Here is a 14,221-nt window from a genome sequence, read left to right as displayed (position 1 = left end):
CTCACTGTCAAAAATTTCATGTGGTATATATGTGTTATACTGAAATACTGAATAACTAATGGAGAAATGATTCCCCTGTTCTACACTAACGCTGCACATTATTAGAAGATTCTCACCAAGGGCAATGATAGTCTACCTAGCACATGTATGATATGAAGTGTAAAAAAGACACCTCTGCATAAATGAAGCCTCAGATCTGACACACACTTTGATATGTAAAGTGAAGTCTAGTTGTTACTCTTCTTATTTTATGGCCTTATTCTGTTGTGCGGTGCACAGACAATTAACAATAACGTCTCTACTACTACAACATCACTAGAGTATGAATATTAGTAAATGTTTTTATACATAAAATTTCAGCACCAGTAAATTATGTGATAAAATTATGATTATGTATTATTTTATATAATGTATACATTTATTTATTATATATATATATTTTACCAAACCATGAGATGGTACATTAAAACAGGTAACACCATAAACAAGCATACTAGAAAAGCCAATCTATTACAATGGACACTTTTGAATCAATGCCTTGGTTTTTCCCTGTGTAGAAAGAATGCAAATCTTTTTTTTTATTATTATTTTAATTAGTTTTCTATTCTGCAAGTACAGGCAGTTTGGTACAATTATTAGGCTCATCTGTGACCTACCCACTCCCCATTGCCCCTCCTTGTTGAGCCTAAACAATGGTACCATATATGGGTCGTGCATTGTGGAGTTAGCCCACAGTTATTGGTACAATAAATGTCTCTGCATATCATGACCCAACATGTGACTCTGACATTCTTTCCGACCCCTCTTTTGCAAAATTGCCCTGAGCCATGATGGGTTCATTTTTGGTCTGCTTCAGTGATGAGGTGTTGGGGGCCTCTGAGGCTCTGGCTCTCTGATTTGGTAGGAGTTGATTTTTCTGTGTTGGTCTCCTTCACCATTGTGCTGGTATCCGGTTCATCAGGAAAACAGCACCCTTGCTTGTTTTGCCAATTTTCCTTAGTTTCAGCCAGGGCCCTTTAGAAGTATGATGGGGTGGGTCTCTCCTTAGGATCTGCATGTATCTGAAAAAGAGAAGCAGATTCTCCAACAGAAAGTTAATTAGCACCAGGACAAATGAGATAGCCCTTACTTTTTTGATAGAGAGTTTAATAGGTATAGGCCCTCTTGTAGCCCATGACTGATGGTAGCTTGATATTGGAGACTGGGCTTACATTTGGAAATGGTTTTGACTTGTTTCCCAGCTCCAGCTATAGATCCTGTACCACTGAGGAGATGAGTTAGCCAAATTAAGAGCAGTTGGTTCCCCACCATGGCTGTGTGCCACTAATGCACTTGTGCAGGCATCACAACAGGTTATTTGCTGCTAAGTAGGTTGGACCATGAGTTGCTTAGACAGATATTGGTCGTTTCCCCCAGTCACCCATGTAGCACCTTCTGGCACTAGACATGTTGACTGTCTGGGGACTGACTCTTTCCTGGCTTCCAGCCATGCTGTTTCATTTTACGTGTCAGCTGTATATGGTGTCTTCAGCTTAAGGTCTTACCACTAACCTGTGGTGGGTCATCAATTACTCTGACAGAAATCTGTCATTCTTTTAGAAAGCCTTGATGGTTTCTCTGATCAAAAGCTCACTGTGGCTGATAGCCCCATGCTGGTACTTGGAGTTACAGGTCAGTGACCCCTAAGAAAATAGGGAAAAAAGGTAACTAATATATAGAAGTTAGAGAGGACAGAGAGAGAGGGAGGAAGATGGAGAGGGAGGGAGCGAAGATGTAGAGGATTTAGGTTAGACTTGATCTTATTCTCTTCAGTGTCTTGTGATTCAGGTGTTTCCTGTAAGGGCTTGGTGAAGGTTCAGCCATTTGGTCTGCCTGTTAGGAAGTAGAATTTTATGGTACCATTGCCATTTGGGTATAGATTAGTGTTCCCCACCCCTTTGATACCTCCCTTCCCTCCCCATCCCTCCTAGTCTCTAGTCCATGAGATGCTTGCTGGGTATGTAAGGTATCTTGGGTAGATTCATGTGAGGTGCTGTAGATAAGTGAGTCTGTGTGGCAATTTTTTTTCAGTAATTTAAGTTCACTGACAATGATCTGTCCCAGGTTCAACCATTTTTCCTCAAATTTCTTTGTGTCTTTTTTTCTTACTGCTGTATAGAATTCCATTGTGTAGATATACCACATCTTAGTTATCCATTCTTCTAGTGATGGACATCTGGGTTGATTCCAGCTCTTAGCTATTATGAATTGAGCCACTACAAACATGGTTGAGCAAATTTCTCTGGCCTGTGGTTTGAAGGTTTTAGCATAGATGCCCAGTAGGGGAATAACTGGGTCTGTTGGTATCTCTATAGTCAGCTTTTTCAGGAGTTTCCATATTGCTTTCCAAAGTGGTTGTACCATCCCACATTTCCACCAACAGTGGATGAGTGTTCCTGCTTCTCCACATCCTCGCCAGCATTTATTTTTGTTTGATTTTTTGATGGTTGCTATCCTTATTGGGGTAAGGTGGAATCTCATAGTTGTTTTAATTTGCATTTCTCTGATGATTAGGGATGATGAACATTTTCTTAAGTGTGTGTTTGCCATTTGTATATCTTCCTCTGTGAACTGCCTGTTCATCTCTTCACCCCATTTTGTGAGTGGGGTGTTTGAGTTCTTACTGTTTAGATTGTTGAGTTCTTTGTAGATTCTAGAGATTAGGCCTCTATCATTTGGATAACCTGCAAACATTTTCTCCCATTCTGTGGGTAATTGATTGGTTTTGCTTATTGTATGTTTGTCTGTAAAGAAACTCTTCAGTTTCATATAATCCCATTGGTTGAGTGACTGGTTAAGATCATGAGCTACTGGGGTTTTGTTCAGAAAGTCTTTTTCCATTCCTATATCATGGAAAGTACTTCCTAAATTTTCTTCCAGTAGTATTCGAGTTTCTGGTCTTATATTGAGGTCTTTGATCCATTTGGATTTAAGAGTAGGGTATGATGAAATGTGTGGATCAAGTTTCAATTTCCTGCATGTGGTTACCCAGTTTGTTTAGCACCATTTGTTGAAGATGCTGTTTTTTATCCAGCCTATATTGTTCAGGCCTTTGTCGAATATTAAGTAGCTATAGTTGCTTGACCCAAAGTCCAGGTCCTCAAGTTTATTTCATTGGTCTATACTACTGTTTTTATGCCAGTATCATGCTGTTTTTATTACTATGGCTTTGTAGTATAGCTTTAGATCAGGTATGGTGATGCCATCAGAGGTATTTCTTTTGCTGAGGATATGTTTGGATATGTGAGGCCTTCTGCCTTTTCATATGAAATTTGAGATCATTTTTTCTATCTCTGTGAAGAACACTGTAGGGATTTTAATTGGAATTGTGTTAAATCTATATATTACCTTTGGTAGTATTGTCATCTTCACAATGTTAATTCTGCCTATCCAGGAGCATGGGAGGTCTTTCCATTTTCTCTAGTCCTCCTCAATTTCTTTTTTGAGTGTTTTTATGTTTTTGTTGTATAGATCTTTCACTTCCTTGGTTAATGTTATTCCAAGGTCTTTTGTTGTTGTTGTTGTTGCTATGGAAAATGGGACTATGTCCCTTATTTCTTTCTCTGTATCTTTGTCATTTGCATATAGAAATGCTACTGATTTTTGTGCATTGATTTTGTATCCTGTAACCTTGCTATAGGAGTTAATCACCTTCAGGAGTTTTGGGATGGAGTCTCTTGGGTCTCTTACACATACAATCATGTCATCAGCGAATAGAGCTAACTTAACTTCTTCCTTTCCAAATTGTATCCCTTTTATTTCCTTCTCCTGTCTTATTGCTTGAGCTAGGACTTCCAGTACTATATTGAAAAGCAGAGGTGAGAGAGGACAACCCTGTCTTGTTCCTGATCTCAATGGGAATTCCTCCAGTCTCTCTCCATTAAGTATTATTTGGGCCTTTGGAGTTTTGTATATTGCCTTTATTATGTTAATGTACCTACTATGCCAGTTCTCTCCAATGTTTTGTTCATGAAGTGATGTATCTTGTCAAAGGCCTTTTCTGCATCTATTGAAATGATCATGTGGTTTATATATTTAACCTTGTTTATGTGGTGTATTACATTGGCAGATTTCCATATGTTGAACCACCCTTGTGTTCCTGGGATGAATCCCACTTGGACAAGGTGGATGATGCTTTTGATATGTTTTTGGATTTGGTTTGCAAGGATTTTGTTCAGGATCTTTGCATCTAAGTTCATTAGGGAAATAGTCTGGTAGTTTTATTTTCTTGTGGCATCTCTGCCTGGTGTTGGATTTAGGGTGATACTAGCTTCATAAAAGGAGTTGGATAGTTTTCCCTGTTCTTCAATTGTGTGGCACAGTTTAGGAAGATTGGTTTGAGTTCTTCCATGAAGGTTTGATAGAATTCAGCTGAGAAGCCATCTGGTCCTGGACACTTCATTTGGGGAGGACTTTATTACTTTTTCAATCTCCATGAGTGTGATGGGTTCATTGAGGTGATTAATCTGCTCTGAGTTTAGCTTTGATAGATGGTATGCAACCAGGAATTTATCCATCTCCTCCACATTATCCAGTTTTGTGGAGTAGAGATTTTTGAAATAAGTCCTGATGATTCTCCTGATTTCACTTATGTCTGTTGTGATCTCTCCTTTTTCGTTTTGAATTTTGTTAATTTGAAGCTTCTCTTTTTTTTGTTTGCTTGATCAATTGGCCAGTGGTTTGTCAATTTTGCTTATTTTTTCGAAGAACCAGCTCTTTGTTTTGTCAATTGTCTTGTTTCCCTGGTTTCCAATTCATTCATTTCATTGTAGGACTGGGTGATCTAACTGGATTTTCTTGCATTTGATTTTTCATGTTATTTCTTTTGCACTGTGGTCTGCCTTTGACAGTGTATGGGCACGTAGGTGGGTGGATCACCCTGGGCTGTAGTGCAATGGGAATCTGAGGCAGCCTGTGGCAGTTGCCAAGCAGCCTGGGCTTTGACTCCCATTTGCCAAAGCTACCTATCTACTGCCTGATAGGGGTGCCAAAGTTGCCTGAATTCTCAAGCAGTAATGCTCCAAAGCTGCCTGCATTTGAGCTTGGAGGGGAACTGAGGTACCAAGCCTTGAAGCAGCCCAAACTCTGGCTGGGTACACTGGGAACCAGAAATAGTCCTTGCTCCCCTGCCATGGGAGAATGGGAGATGACCGGGGATGGCACCGCGATGGGACACGGAATGGGGCACGGGATGGGGTGCCACAGGATGGGGTGGTGAGACGGGGCTCTGCGACGGGGCACAGGACAGGCATGGGATGGGGCGCCCAGCTATTTGATGGAATAGGTATTCTACCCGCCCCCAAGGGGATGCGCAATTCCCTGTTTCCCCCACTTCTGAGCCCTCCCACTGACAAGAAGACCCAGAAGAACCTTAATGTCTTGCTTATCTTTCCCCAGGATTTGCAGCACAGCTAGGTGGTCGCCATCTTGGCCAGAAGTCAGAATGTGAATCTTATACCTTTTCATCATGCAATGCTATATAAGAAATTAATACTCTTAAATAAACAGAAATTGGCCTGGAGAGATGGCTTATGTGTTAAAAGTGCTTGCCTGTGAAGCCTAAGGACCCATGTTCAGCTCTCCAGATGGCATGTAAGCCAGACACACAAAGATGAGGCCAGTGCAAGATTACATATGCCCACTATGTGGTGCAAGTGTTTGGAGTTCAATTTCAGGGGCTGAGGCCCTGGCATGCCAGTTCTCTTTCTCTCTCCCTCTACCTCTGCTTTCTCTAAAATAAAAATAATAATAATTTTTTTAAAAAAAATCTTTCTCTATAAAAAATGAAAGAGAAACAGAAATTTTCACTAAAAGTAATAACAATCTTGTGTTATTTACATTTCTGACATGAGTACAGTACCCAACAGATATTTTTTCAAGACCTCTGAAGTATCCTATGTAGTGATTTTCATTCTCTCTACTTTACAAGTATAGACAATTTGTACTTGAAGAGAGATAAAGTAGAGTCATGACACTAACAAGTGCAGTCTTTTCCATCCCAGTGATGCATCACCAACGATCACTGCAGCAGGAGATGAGCCACTGTGCAGGAGTGCCTTCCCAGCATAAGCAACTGCACCAAGTCCTGTATTGTGGATACATGTACCTCAAATCACAGTCATTAAACTACAAATTCCTATCACCACCCAGGGAATATTCTGTCCAGAGATGTCCAATACAAACTTGTTTTATCCTAATAGTCAGACATATAGTTTATAGAAAATACAGAAATTAGAGGAGCACATGAAGTATTGGAGAAAAACAAAAATGCATAATATAAAATATGATATCAAGGATTAATTACTTCTAATCATGTTCTATCATAAAAAGGAATGCAAAACACAAAAGAAAAATTAGGAAACATGACAACTTAATAATGCATGATCAAGATTCAGCATGAATTCAAAACATGACTTTGAACAAAACTAATAAAGACATTTAGGTGAAACTGGAGGAATGAAAACAGATTCAACAAGATAAAAAAATAAAGGAAGAGGGCTGGAGAGATTGCTTAGTAGTTAAGCACTTGCCTGTGAAGCCTAACAATCTAGGTTCATGGCTTGATTCCCCAGGACCCACGTTAGCCAGATGCACAAGGGGGCACAGGCGTCTAGAGTTCGTTTGCATTGGCTCAAAGCCCTGGTGTGCCCATTTTCTCCCTCCCTCCCTCTCTCTCTCTCTCTCTCTCTCTCTCTCTCTCTCTCTCTCTCTCTCTCTGTGTGTGTGTGTGTGTGTGTCTGCCTCTTTCTTTCTCTGTCATTCTCAAATAAATAAATAAAAATTAAAAAAAATTAAAAATGGAGGAAGAAAAATAAAGATATGATCATTGTGTCTAGAGGAATTAGGGAAGGTATTTGAACATAGGATTATCTATCCTATGACATCACTGTGATTTTCTATCTTAAACTTTCCTTGTGTCTGAAAGCATCAAAAACATTTTGAAACCATTAAAAGACAAAAGACAATGTTCTCTAGTTTTCTTTTTGTTTGTTTGTTTTTTCAGTTGTGAAATTCTCCTCCCTAGATTCTTTATTCTGATCTTCTGGAGCTCTTCTGGAGTCCTGAGTTAGCACCCAGGTAGACAGAGGCAACAGCACCTTTGCTCCCATGGACATGCAATTCTTTCTTCTAAACAACAGGTATATTAACATGAAAGTGATGCATAATACAATGAAATGCAATGCAAATTAAAGTTGAAGGGGATCTACTAAGGTTAATTATGAATTAATCTTCATGCTAAAAATTTGATTCCAACTAGATTCTATTAAGAATAAGTCTCAACAGGCATGGTTGTGCACACCTTTAATCCCAGTACTCGGGAGGCAGAGGTAGGAGGATTGTTGTAAGTTTGAGGCCACCCTGAGACCACATAATGAATGAATTCCAGGTCAGCCTGGGCCAGAGAGAGACCCTACCTTGGGAAAAAAAAAAAAAAAAAAAAAAAAAGAGTAAGTCTGTCAAGAATCCTAGGGCTGGAAAGATAGCTTAGTGGTTAAGGCACTTGCCTGTGAAGCCTAGGGACCCAGGTTTGATTCCCCAGTAAGCCAGATGCACAAGGTAGCACTTCTGTCTGGCGTTTATCTGTCTCTCTCTCTCCCTTTCTCAAATAAATAAATAAAATAATAAAATAAAATTTAGAAAAATTAACAGTTTGGAGAACGATTTTCCTCAGTGATCACATTCAGAATACAACCACAACACATCTTGTTGAGGTGGGAGTCATTATGCTTTATTCTACTTATTTTACCAGGCAGGAAGTAGGCACACAGGCAGCCCAAGTGACTTGCCCAAGGACAAAGAGTGAGTCAGATGCAGAGCTGGGAATGCAGCCCACTTTTCCCGTTCCCAGTGTACAGCTTTTCTCAGCAAACCATAATGCCTTTCAGATGGATTCCTTCCTGAAATGTATTAAGTTGTTAAAAATTCAATATGGGTGTTGTATTACTTTTCAACTAGCTCTCCCTTTTCACTACTTTTACAACAGCTCTTATCAGAAGTTAAACCAATGGTCATATGAGTAATCCTTCATTTTTGTTGTTTAAACAATACCCTATTAACACTGACTATGTGCAAGTATCTAAGATGAACCAAGGTCTGGAAAGAGTGAAGTGCTTTTTGGCTCTCACATGTTCAAAAGCACAGCTTCCAAATTGAGAAAAAGCTGGGAATGAATACTGAGGACAACATTTCATGAACCAATGTTCAAGACAGACAGACAAACAAACTAAAAACATACAAACAACAACAATAACAAAACTATAATATTGACTCCATGCAGGAAGCGAAATAATGAAAATCAAAAGAAATAAAAAATGCAAACATCAAATAAATGACCTTTTAAGGTTTTTGATATATCTTTACATACAATATTGTGCTTGTCTCATTAGCTGGGATTGTACTAGTCCCTTTATGAGGGCGAGTCTGAACCACTGCAGGCACAACGGTTTTAATAACAATTGCCAGAGACTCTTTGAATGCTAACTAAATCAGAAATGGCAAGTAGGGCAGATGATAAAATTCACACATGTCTATCAACTATAATTGCAGAAAACATCATCAGTTGATCATTGTGCACTTTCTAATGAAATCAGTTGTGGCTGTGAAATCTCTGTAATAGTCTGCATGGCCATGTTCAATTGGTCAAGATTAGTCTAGAATATCAAATCCATTTACTGTCTCTGGCATATACAATGTTATTTATCACCCACCTACAAGACTGTGTGTGTGTGTGTGTGTGTGTGTGTGTGTGTGTTTGTGACTTGATTATTTCTATGCAATGACTCTTGTCTGAATTAAACTATCAGCTCCTTAAGTGTGGAGATTTTTATATTAAGCCAGTTTTCCTAAATCTCTTGACAACACAAGAAATTTTAACTCATTTTTAAATTAAATTTACTCATAGTTTTCCATAAAATCTTTATATACAGTGGTTTTGAATGTCTTATCAATTATGTTCTATCATCACACTGATTTACATTTTTGATGTTTATCATTACTATGAAAACATTGGCATAAAAAGGTAAGCCAAATGACTTATGACACTAGAACACATCAGCAGAACAATTGTTTTTGCAATGACTTGTCAACAACCTATGCCACTAAAGTAGGTGAATCTAGAGAAAGGTCTAGGAAGATTCAACAGCCTGTGAAACTCAGGCAAAAGTATTTGCTTCTATAGTAGGGACAAGGAAAATGCATGATGTCTGTGGTGTATTTAGTGGAATTTAAAAGTAAATGATTCTCAAAATGAACATGATATGTATGTTTAAAACTTCAGAAGCTATCCTCAATGAGCTGCTAATGGTCAAAGTTTGAATAACATGAAAAAGAAAATTAATAATGGTAGTACTAGATTATAAAAGATAAAAGTAAATAAATATCTGTGAGTCTTTATGAGTCTAAATAAAATTTAGAGGGTAGAAACTGCTCTCCTTGGCAAAATAATCCTGATAATAATTGTAAAAATGGATGAACAAATTGCCAATTAACCCAAAAGATCATTTATGAGGCTTGATACATATGACTCCTGTGGTTGCATGTTGAGGAGGGAAGAGGGTATATGTTAAGAACTGCTTCTGTTACAAAATCATAATCTGCAATACATCATGAAATATATCAAGCAAAACTAAACTGTGGGAAATTTTACAAAAGATCTGACTACTAGTCTTCTAGTAAACCCAGAGTAAGAAAGTAACCAAGAGAAAGAGAGACAGACAGGAGGAATACATGGACATAATGCATATTAAGTCTAGATTGTATATTGAATATTTTTATAGAAACACTTCTAAAATCTGGATAAGGTTTGTACTTTAATTCATAGCACTTCTTATATCAGTTATATTTGTCATTACTATATAGTAAAAATGTGATGTGTTAGTACAAGGTTAAAGGATTTCTAAAACTCTCATAATTCTCTAAACCAAAAAGCATTTTAAAATTAAAAAAAAAAACATGAAATAAAGACCAGTTTCAAAGAATTGTTTTGGCTAGACTCATTCTCATGAAGAAGACAGGCATGGAATCTAAGGCCAAGTGCAGTACTAGAAGAGCTGCTGGCCCTTGTCAAGGAACAGATGCCCAAAGGAAGGGACAATGAAACCCAGCCTGCAGACAAGCCCATCATCTGTGCATCAGCATGATAAGGTTATCCCCAATAGGATCCTTTCTCATCTTCATCTCTAAGCATAGCCTTTTTCTTCTACCCCCTTTTGGTCTCTTCCTCTTTCTATTCCAACTTTCAATAATGATCTCTACACCATGACAAAATAATATTGCTTTCTATCATGTGGCTGTTATTTTCACAGAATATTTTTATGAGGACACTAGAGTGCTAAAAAAGATTGTAATCTCTTCACATCCCCTAACCATTATTAATGATTCTGCTTCTTAGATGACTTTCATTCATATGTTCATAAATCACAATTGGGTCTACTATCATAAACCCACTTCTAGATCATAGCACATTTTTCACTCCTGTTTTCTAACCCTGTTTTTCTGCTTTACGGCCATCAGAGGAGGAGAAGCCAGGAAGGCAGAACCTGGGGCACTATTAAAACATCTTTGAGGGCTGGAAGGATGACTTAGCGGTTAAAGCACTTTCCTGGAAAGCCTAAGGACCCAGATTCAATTCTCCAGGTCCCACATAAACCAGATGCACAAGGAGGCACATGCATCTGGAGTTCGTTTGCAATGGCTAGAGGCCCTGATGCACCCATTCTCTCCCTCTCTCTCTCTCTCTCTCTCTTTGTCTAATAAATAAATAAAAAATAAATCTTAATAAAAAGAATCTTTGATATTCATGCCATGTGTAGTGACACACACCTTTATTCCCAGCACTTGGGAATCAGAGGTAGAAGGATCGTGGAAAGTTCGAGTCCAACATGTGTCTATGTCATGAATTCCAGGCCATCTTTGGCTCCAGTGAGACCCTACCTCAAAAAACAAAAACAACAACAAAGAATCATCTTTGATATTATTCTTGCCAAACTCAGGCTCTCAACACAAATGCCTTCATAATAATGCTGGGCTCTTTAGCTGTAATTTATACCATCATTGTCCAGCCTACATTCTTGTGTCTGCAATGTAGGGGTCCAATAGCAGGTCACAATCTCTCTGTTTCAGTGTTGAATCCACAAGCATTCCTTTATGCCATCAACATGTTATTTGCTGCATGAATATATTTGCTACATTTTCTCTTGATTTAAAAATATTTAAAACTTATAGATTTTTTTCCAGAAAAATTCAAGACATCTTACCCCTCTTGAATTATTCAAAGCTATGGATACTTAGGCTAGAATAAGCTTAAAATGAATATCATTAGCTGCCTCTTTGGACTGTGAGCTTGCTGGTTCTTATTTACATGTCACCCAGAGCACTTTCTCACTAGCCTGGTTACACATTGTGTTTGTGAAACATGCCCTATATATTGCCCTTTAATATCTAAAGGTCAGTAAATATATCTGAAGGCTGGTGCTTAACATGATAAGCAAAGAAATTCAAGAAGACCTTAACTCTGAATCTTTGAATCTCAGGAATAAAGCCAACCTTATATTCCTCTGCAATACTGTGAGGAAACACTGCCAATCATTTTGCTTGCAGGAGCGAGAGAAGATCAGCTGCCTCAGGTTCCTTCCTATGATCTCTTCCTTTCTGAAAAAATGGTATTCTTATTATAGACAGAGTCCCACGCACATAGAGCAGTTCTCTAGCCTAAGTTCTCACAGTGGCAGTTGAGCCTTTACTGCTGTGTTTCACAGGAAGAAGCTTCACTAATCCTCCTTGGCATCCATCTCGAATTCTTGGTGAACTCAAGTAGCTTCAGTCTTTGAGAGTTTATTTTTGACTTAAGTGATTTTGAAGCTACTGTTAGATTTTTCAGGTGTCTAGCCAGCTTAACTATTATCTGAATGGTCTTTGTTTACTTTTTTGTGGCTGTTTACATGAAGTTTAAGTTCTGTTCCAAGGGGTCACAACCTTGCCAGCCCAGATGCTTTTTATTCTGAGCATGTAGTCACTATTTATTTTTAATTTTACCTAAAATATAAACAACCCCCTTATATTCATTTTGAATCTTTTCCCACAGTACTCTCCTTAAGAAAGAAAGAAAAAAGTCTTCAACAGACCTCTGTGTGATATGAGCAGAGTTCTGGTCTTGGAGCATCAATTATAGCTTGTACTCACAAGCATACATGTAACCCTTCCCTTCCTGCTCTTTTCAATTACTCATATTAATTGATATCCAAAGTTTTTGACACCTGTCTGATAAAATATACAGTAAGCAAAGTGACAGTAACCCCCAAATTAAATATTGAGGCAAAATCTCCTAGCCTTGAATTTTATTTGGTTTAGTCACTATAAAACTTAATAAAATTTGTTGAATATTTCACATTTAACTTATTTCAAAGCACATTGTTAATTTTAGTACAAATTTTTGGAGCCAAATTTTCCAAAAGGCATTTAATAATAGGATGCAAAAGGGACTAAACATGAAATATTTGCTAATCTTACAGGCACTGTCTTTACACAATAAATTGGTAGAGATCCTTTGCTTCAAAATTTAATTTAGACATTTCTAAACCTTTATATTCTTGAGCTTAGTATATGTCTCCCCTTTAATTTAAAGACATAGAACATTTGAAAACTCAGAATTCAGGTCATGTTTTTATACATCACCATTATTGGTCATATAGGATTTCTAAGGTAATGTCTCTGGATGAGGTAACATATTTCTCTCATACTGCTGCTGGACATTCAGCATGTAGTAAAGTGTTTAAAAGAGTTGAATAGCCACTCTAAGCTGAGGTTTAAAAGAGTTGAACATACACTTTATACCAAAATTATGTAGCCCTATTTAGACAATCTTTGAAATCTAGAAAGAAATTCAGTTAAATATTTTGTGAACTTAGCTGCTTCTCTGGTGCTGTTATTTTGGAATGCTAATTTTCACATCAATTTTAAAAGGGAATTTACCTGTGTGTGTGAGAGAGAGAGAGAGAGAGAGAGAGGGCGGGGACAGGGAGAGGGAGAGAGGAAGAAAGAACGAAAGAAAGAACGAACGAACGAAAGAAAGAAAGAAAGAAAGAAAGAAAGAAAGAAAGAAAGAAAGAAAAAAAGAAAGAAAGAAAACAGTGATAAAACTATGAACGTACCAACTCTCAAAAGAGCCTTTAAAACCCTTAGGATCTAATGTAGCTCAACCAGCTTGATAAGGATGTTAATTCCTTTAAACACTGATTGCATTCTTATTCTGTCTCACAGAAACTTCATGCTATGCACTTTTTTTCCCCCTTTCAGGGGATTTTATAAAACTCTCTCCTTTCTCATAATCTTCTACTCACACTATTTTGTTCTTAAACAAATCTAAACATATTTCTTTCACAAACACACAAGACAGAAAAGAAAAATAAAGCCAAATAAACCAAAGTGTTTGTTCTATCACCACAAGCAAGTCTTCTTTAAAACCCAAAGTAATTCAGTAGCTGAATAGTGTTTCTATTGCTTGACCTTATTTTAGCTTAGAGGTTTCATCTCCAGGTCTACACACCGTCACACTGAGGCTAACATATCAGGAACCCCAGTACTGGCACAATGGACAGAAGGATACACCCAGGGCCATAATCCCCTGCCTCTAATAGACTAAAAGGATACCAGTATACTATAAATAGGTTCCTGATACCTTCCCCTGACCTGGTAAATTGTTTAGTGTCTGCTTTCAGGACCACTTCCTTCTATAGTCTTGGGATTTTTATTTGTTTTGTTTTTGAAATATTAAGAGAAGAAAAGTGCAGTGAATACTACCTGTCTTACAATTTCTTTCCTTGCAAAACTCATCAAATATTCATAACTGGGAACTTCACTGTCAGTACAAATTCTTCTCAATCATATCAAAGTTTTACGTATGACTGCAAAGGAGCTCTTGTTTAAAAAAAAGTGAAACTTTCTGCAAGAAGAATGCATAAATGAGCCTCTATAGGCTAATTTCTGTTCCTTTGCTTCAATAATGTTAAAAATTGGTAGAAATAACAGTAAAATGATTGTTGTATGTTTGCTAATGCTTAGAATGTTCTTAATGTACTTCATCATATTACTTAAATTGAACCCCCCCAAAAAACACTGTGAGTCAGACTCTCATTATTTACAAGTTATAGGTGCTATATGGATAAACATAGAATTAGATATATTA

General features: G+C 37.6%; 1 protein-coding gene across 1 annotated transcript in view; it reads right to left on the bottom strand.

The window, feature by feature from the left end:
- Positions 1 to 14,221, bottom strand: part of Lrp1b (LDL receptor related protein 1B) — a 2,087,209-nt gene that overhangs the window by 2,064,212 nt on the left and 8,776 nt on the right. The window lies entirely within an intron of this gene.

This window comes from Jaculus jaculus, chromosome 4 (assembly GCF_020740685.1).
Source record: "Jaculus jaculus isolate mJacJac1 chromosome 4, mJacJac1.mat.Y.cur, whole genome shotgun sequence".
NCBI classification, from domain to species: domain Eukaryota; kingdom Metazoa; phylum Chordata; class Mammalia; order Rodentia; family Dipodidae; genus Jaculus; species Jaculus jaculus.
The sequence above is the reverse complement of the archived record's forward strand: the minus strand, read 5'-3'. Positions and strand labels throughout refer to the sequence as shown.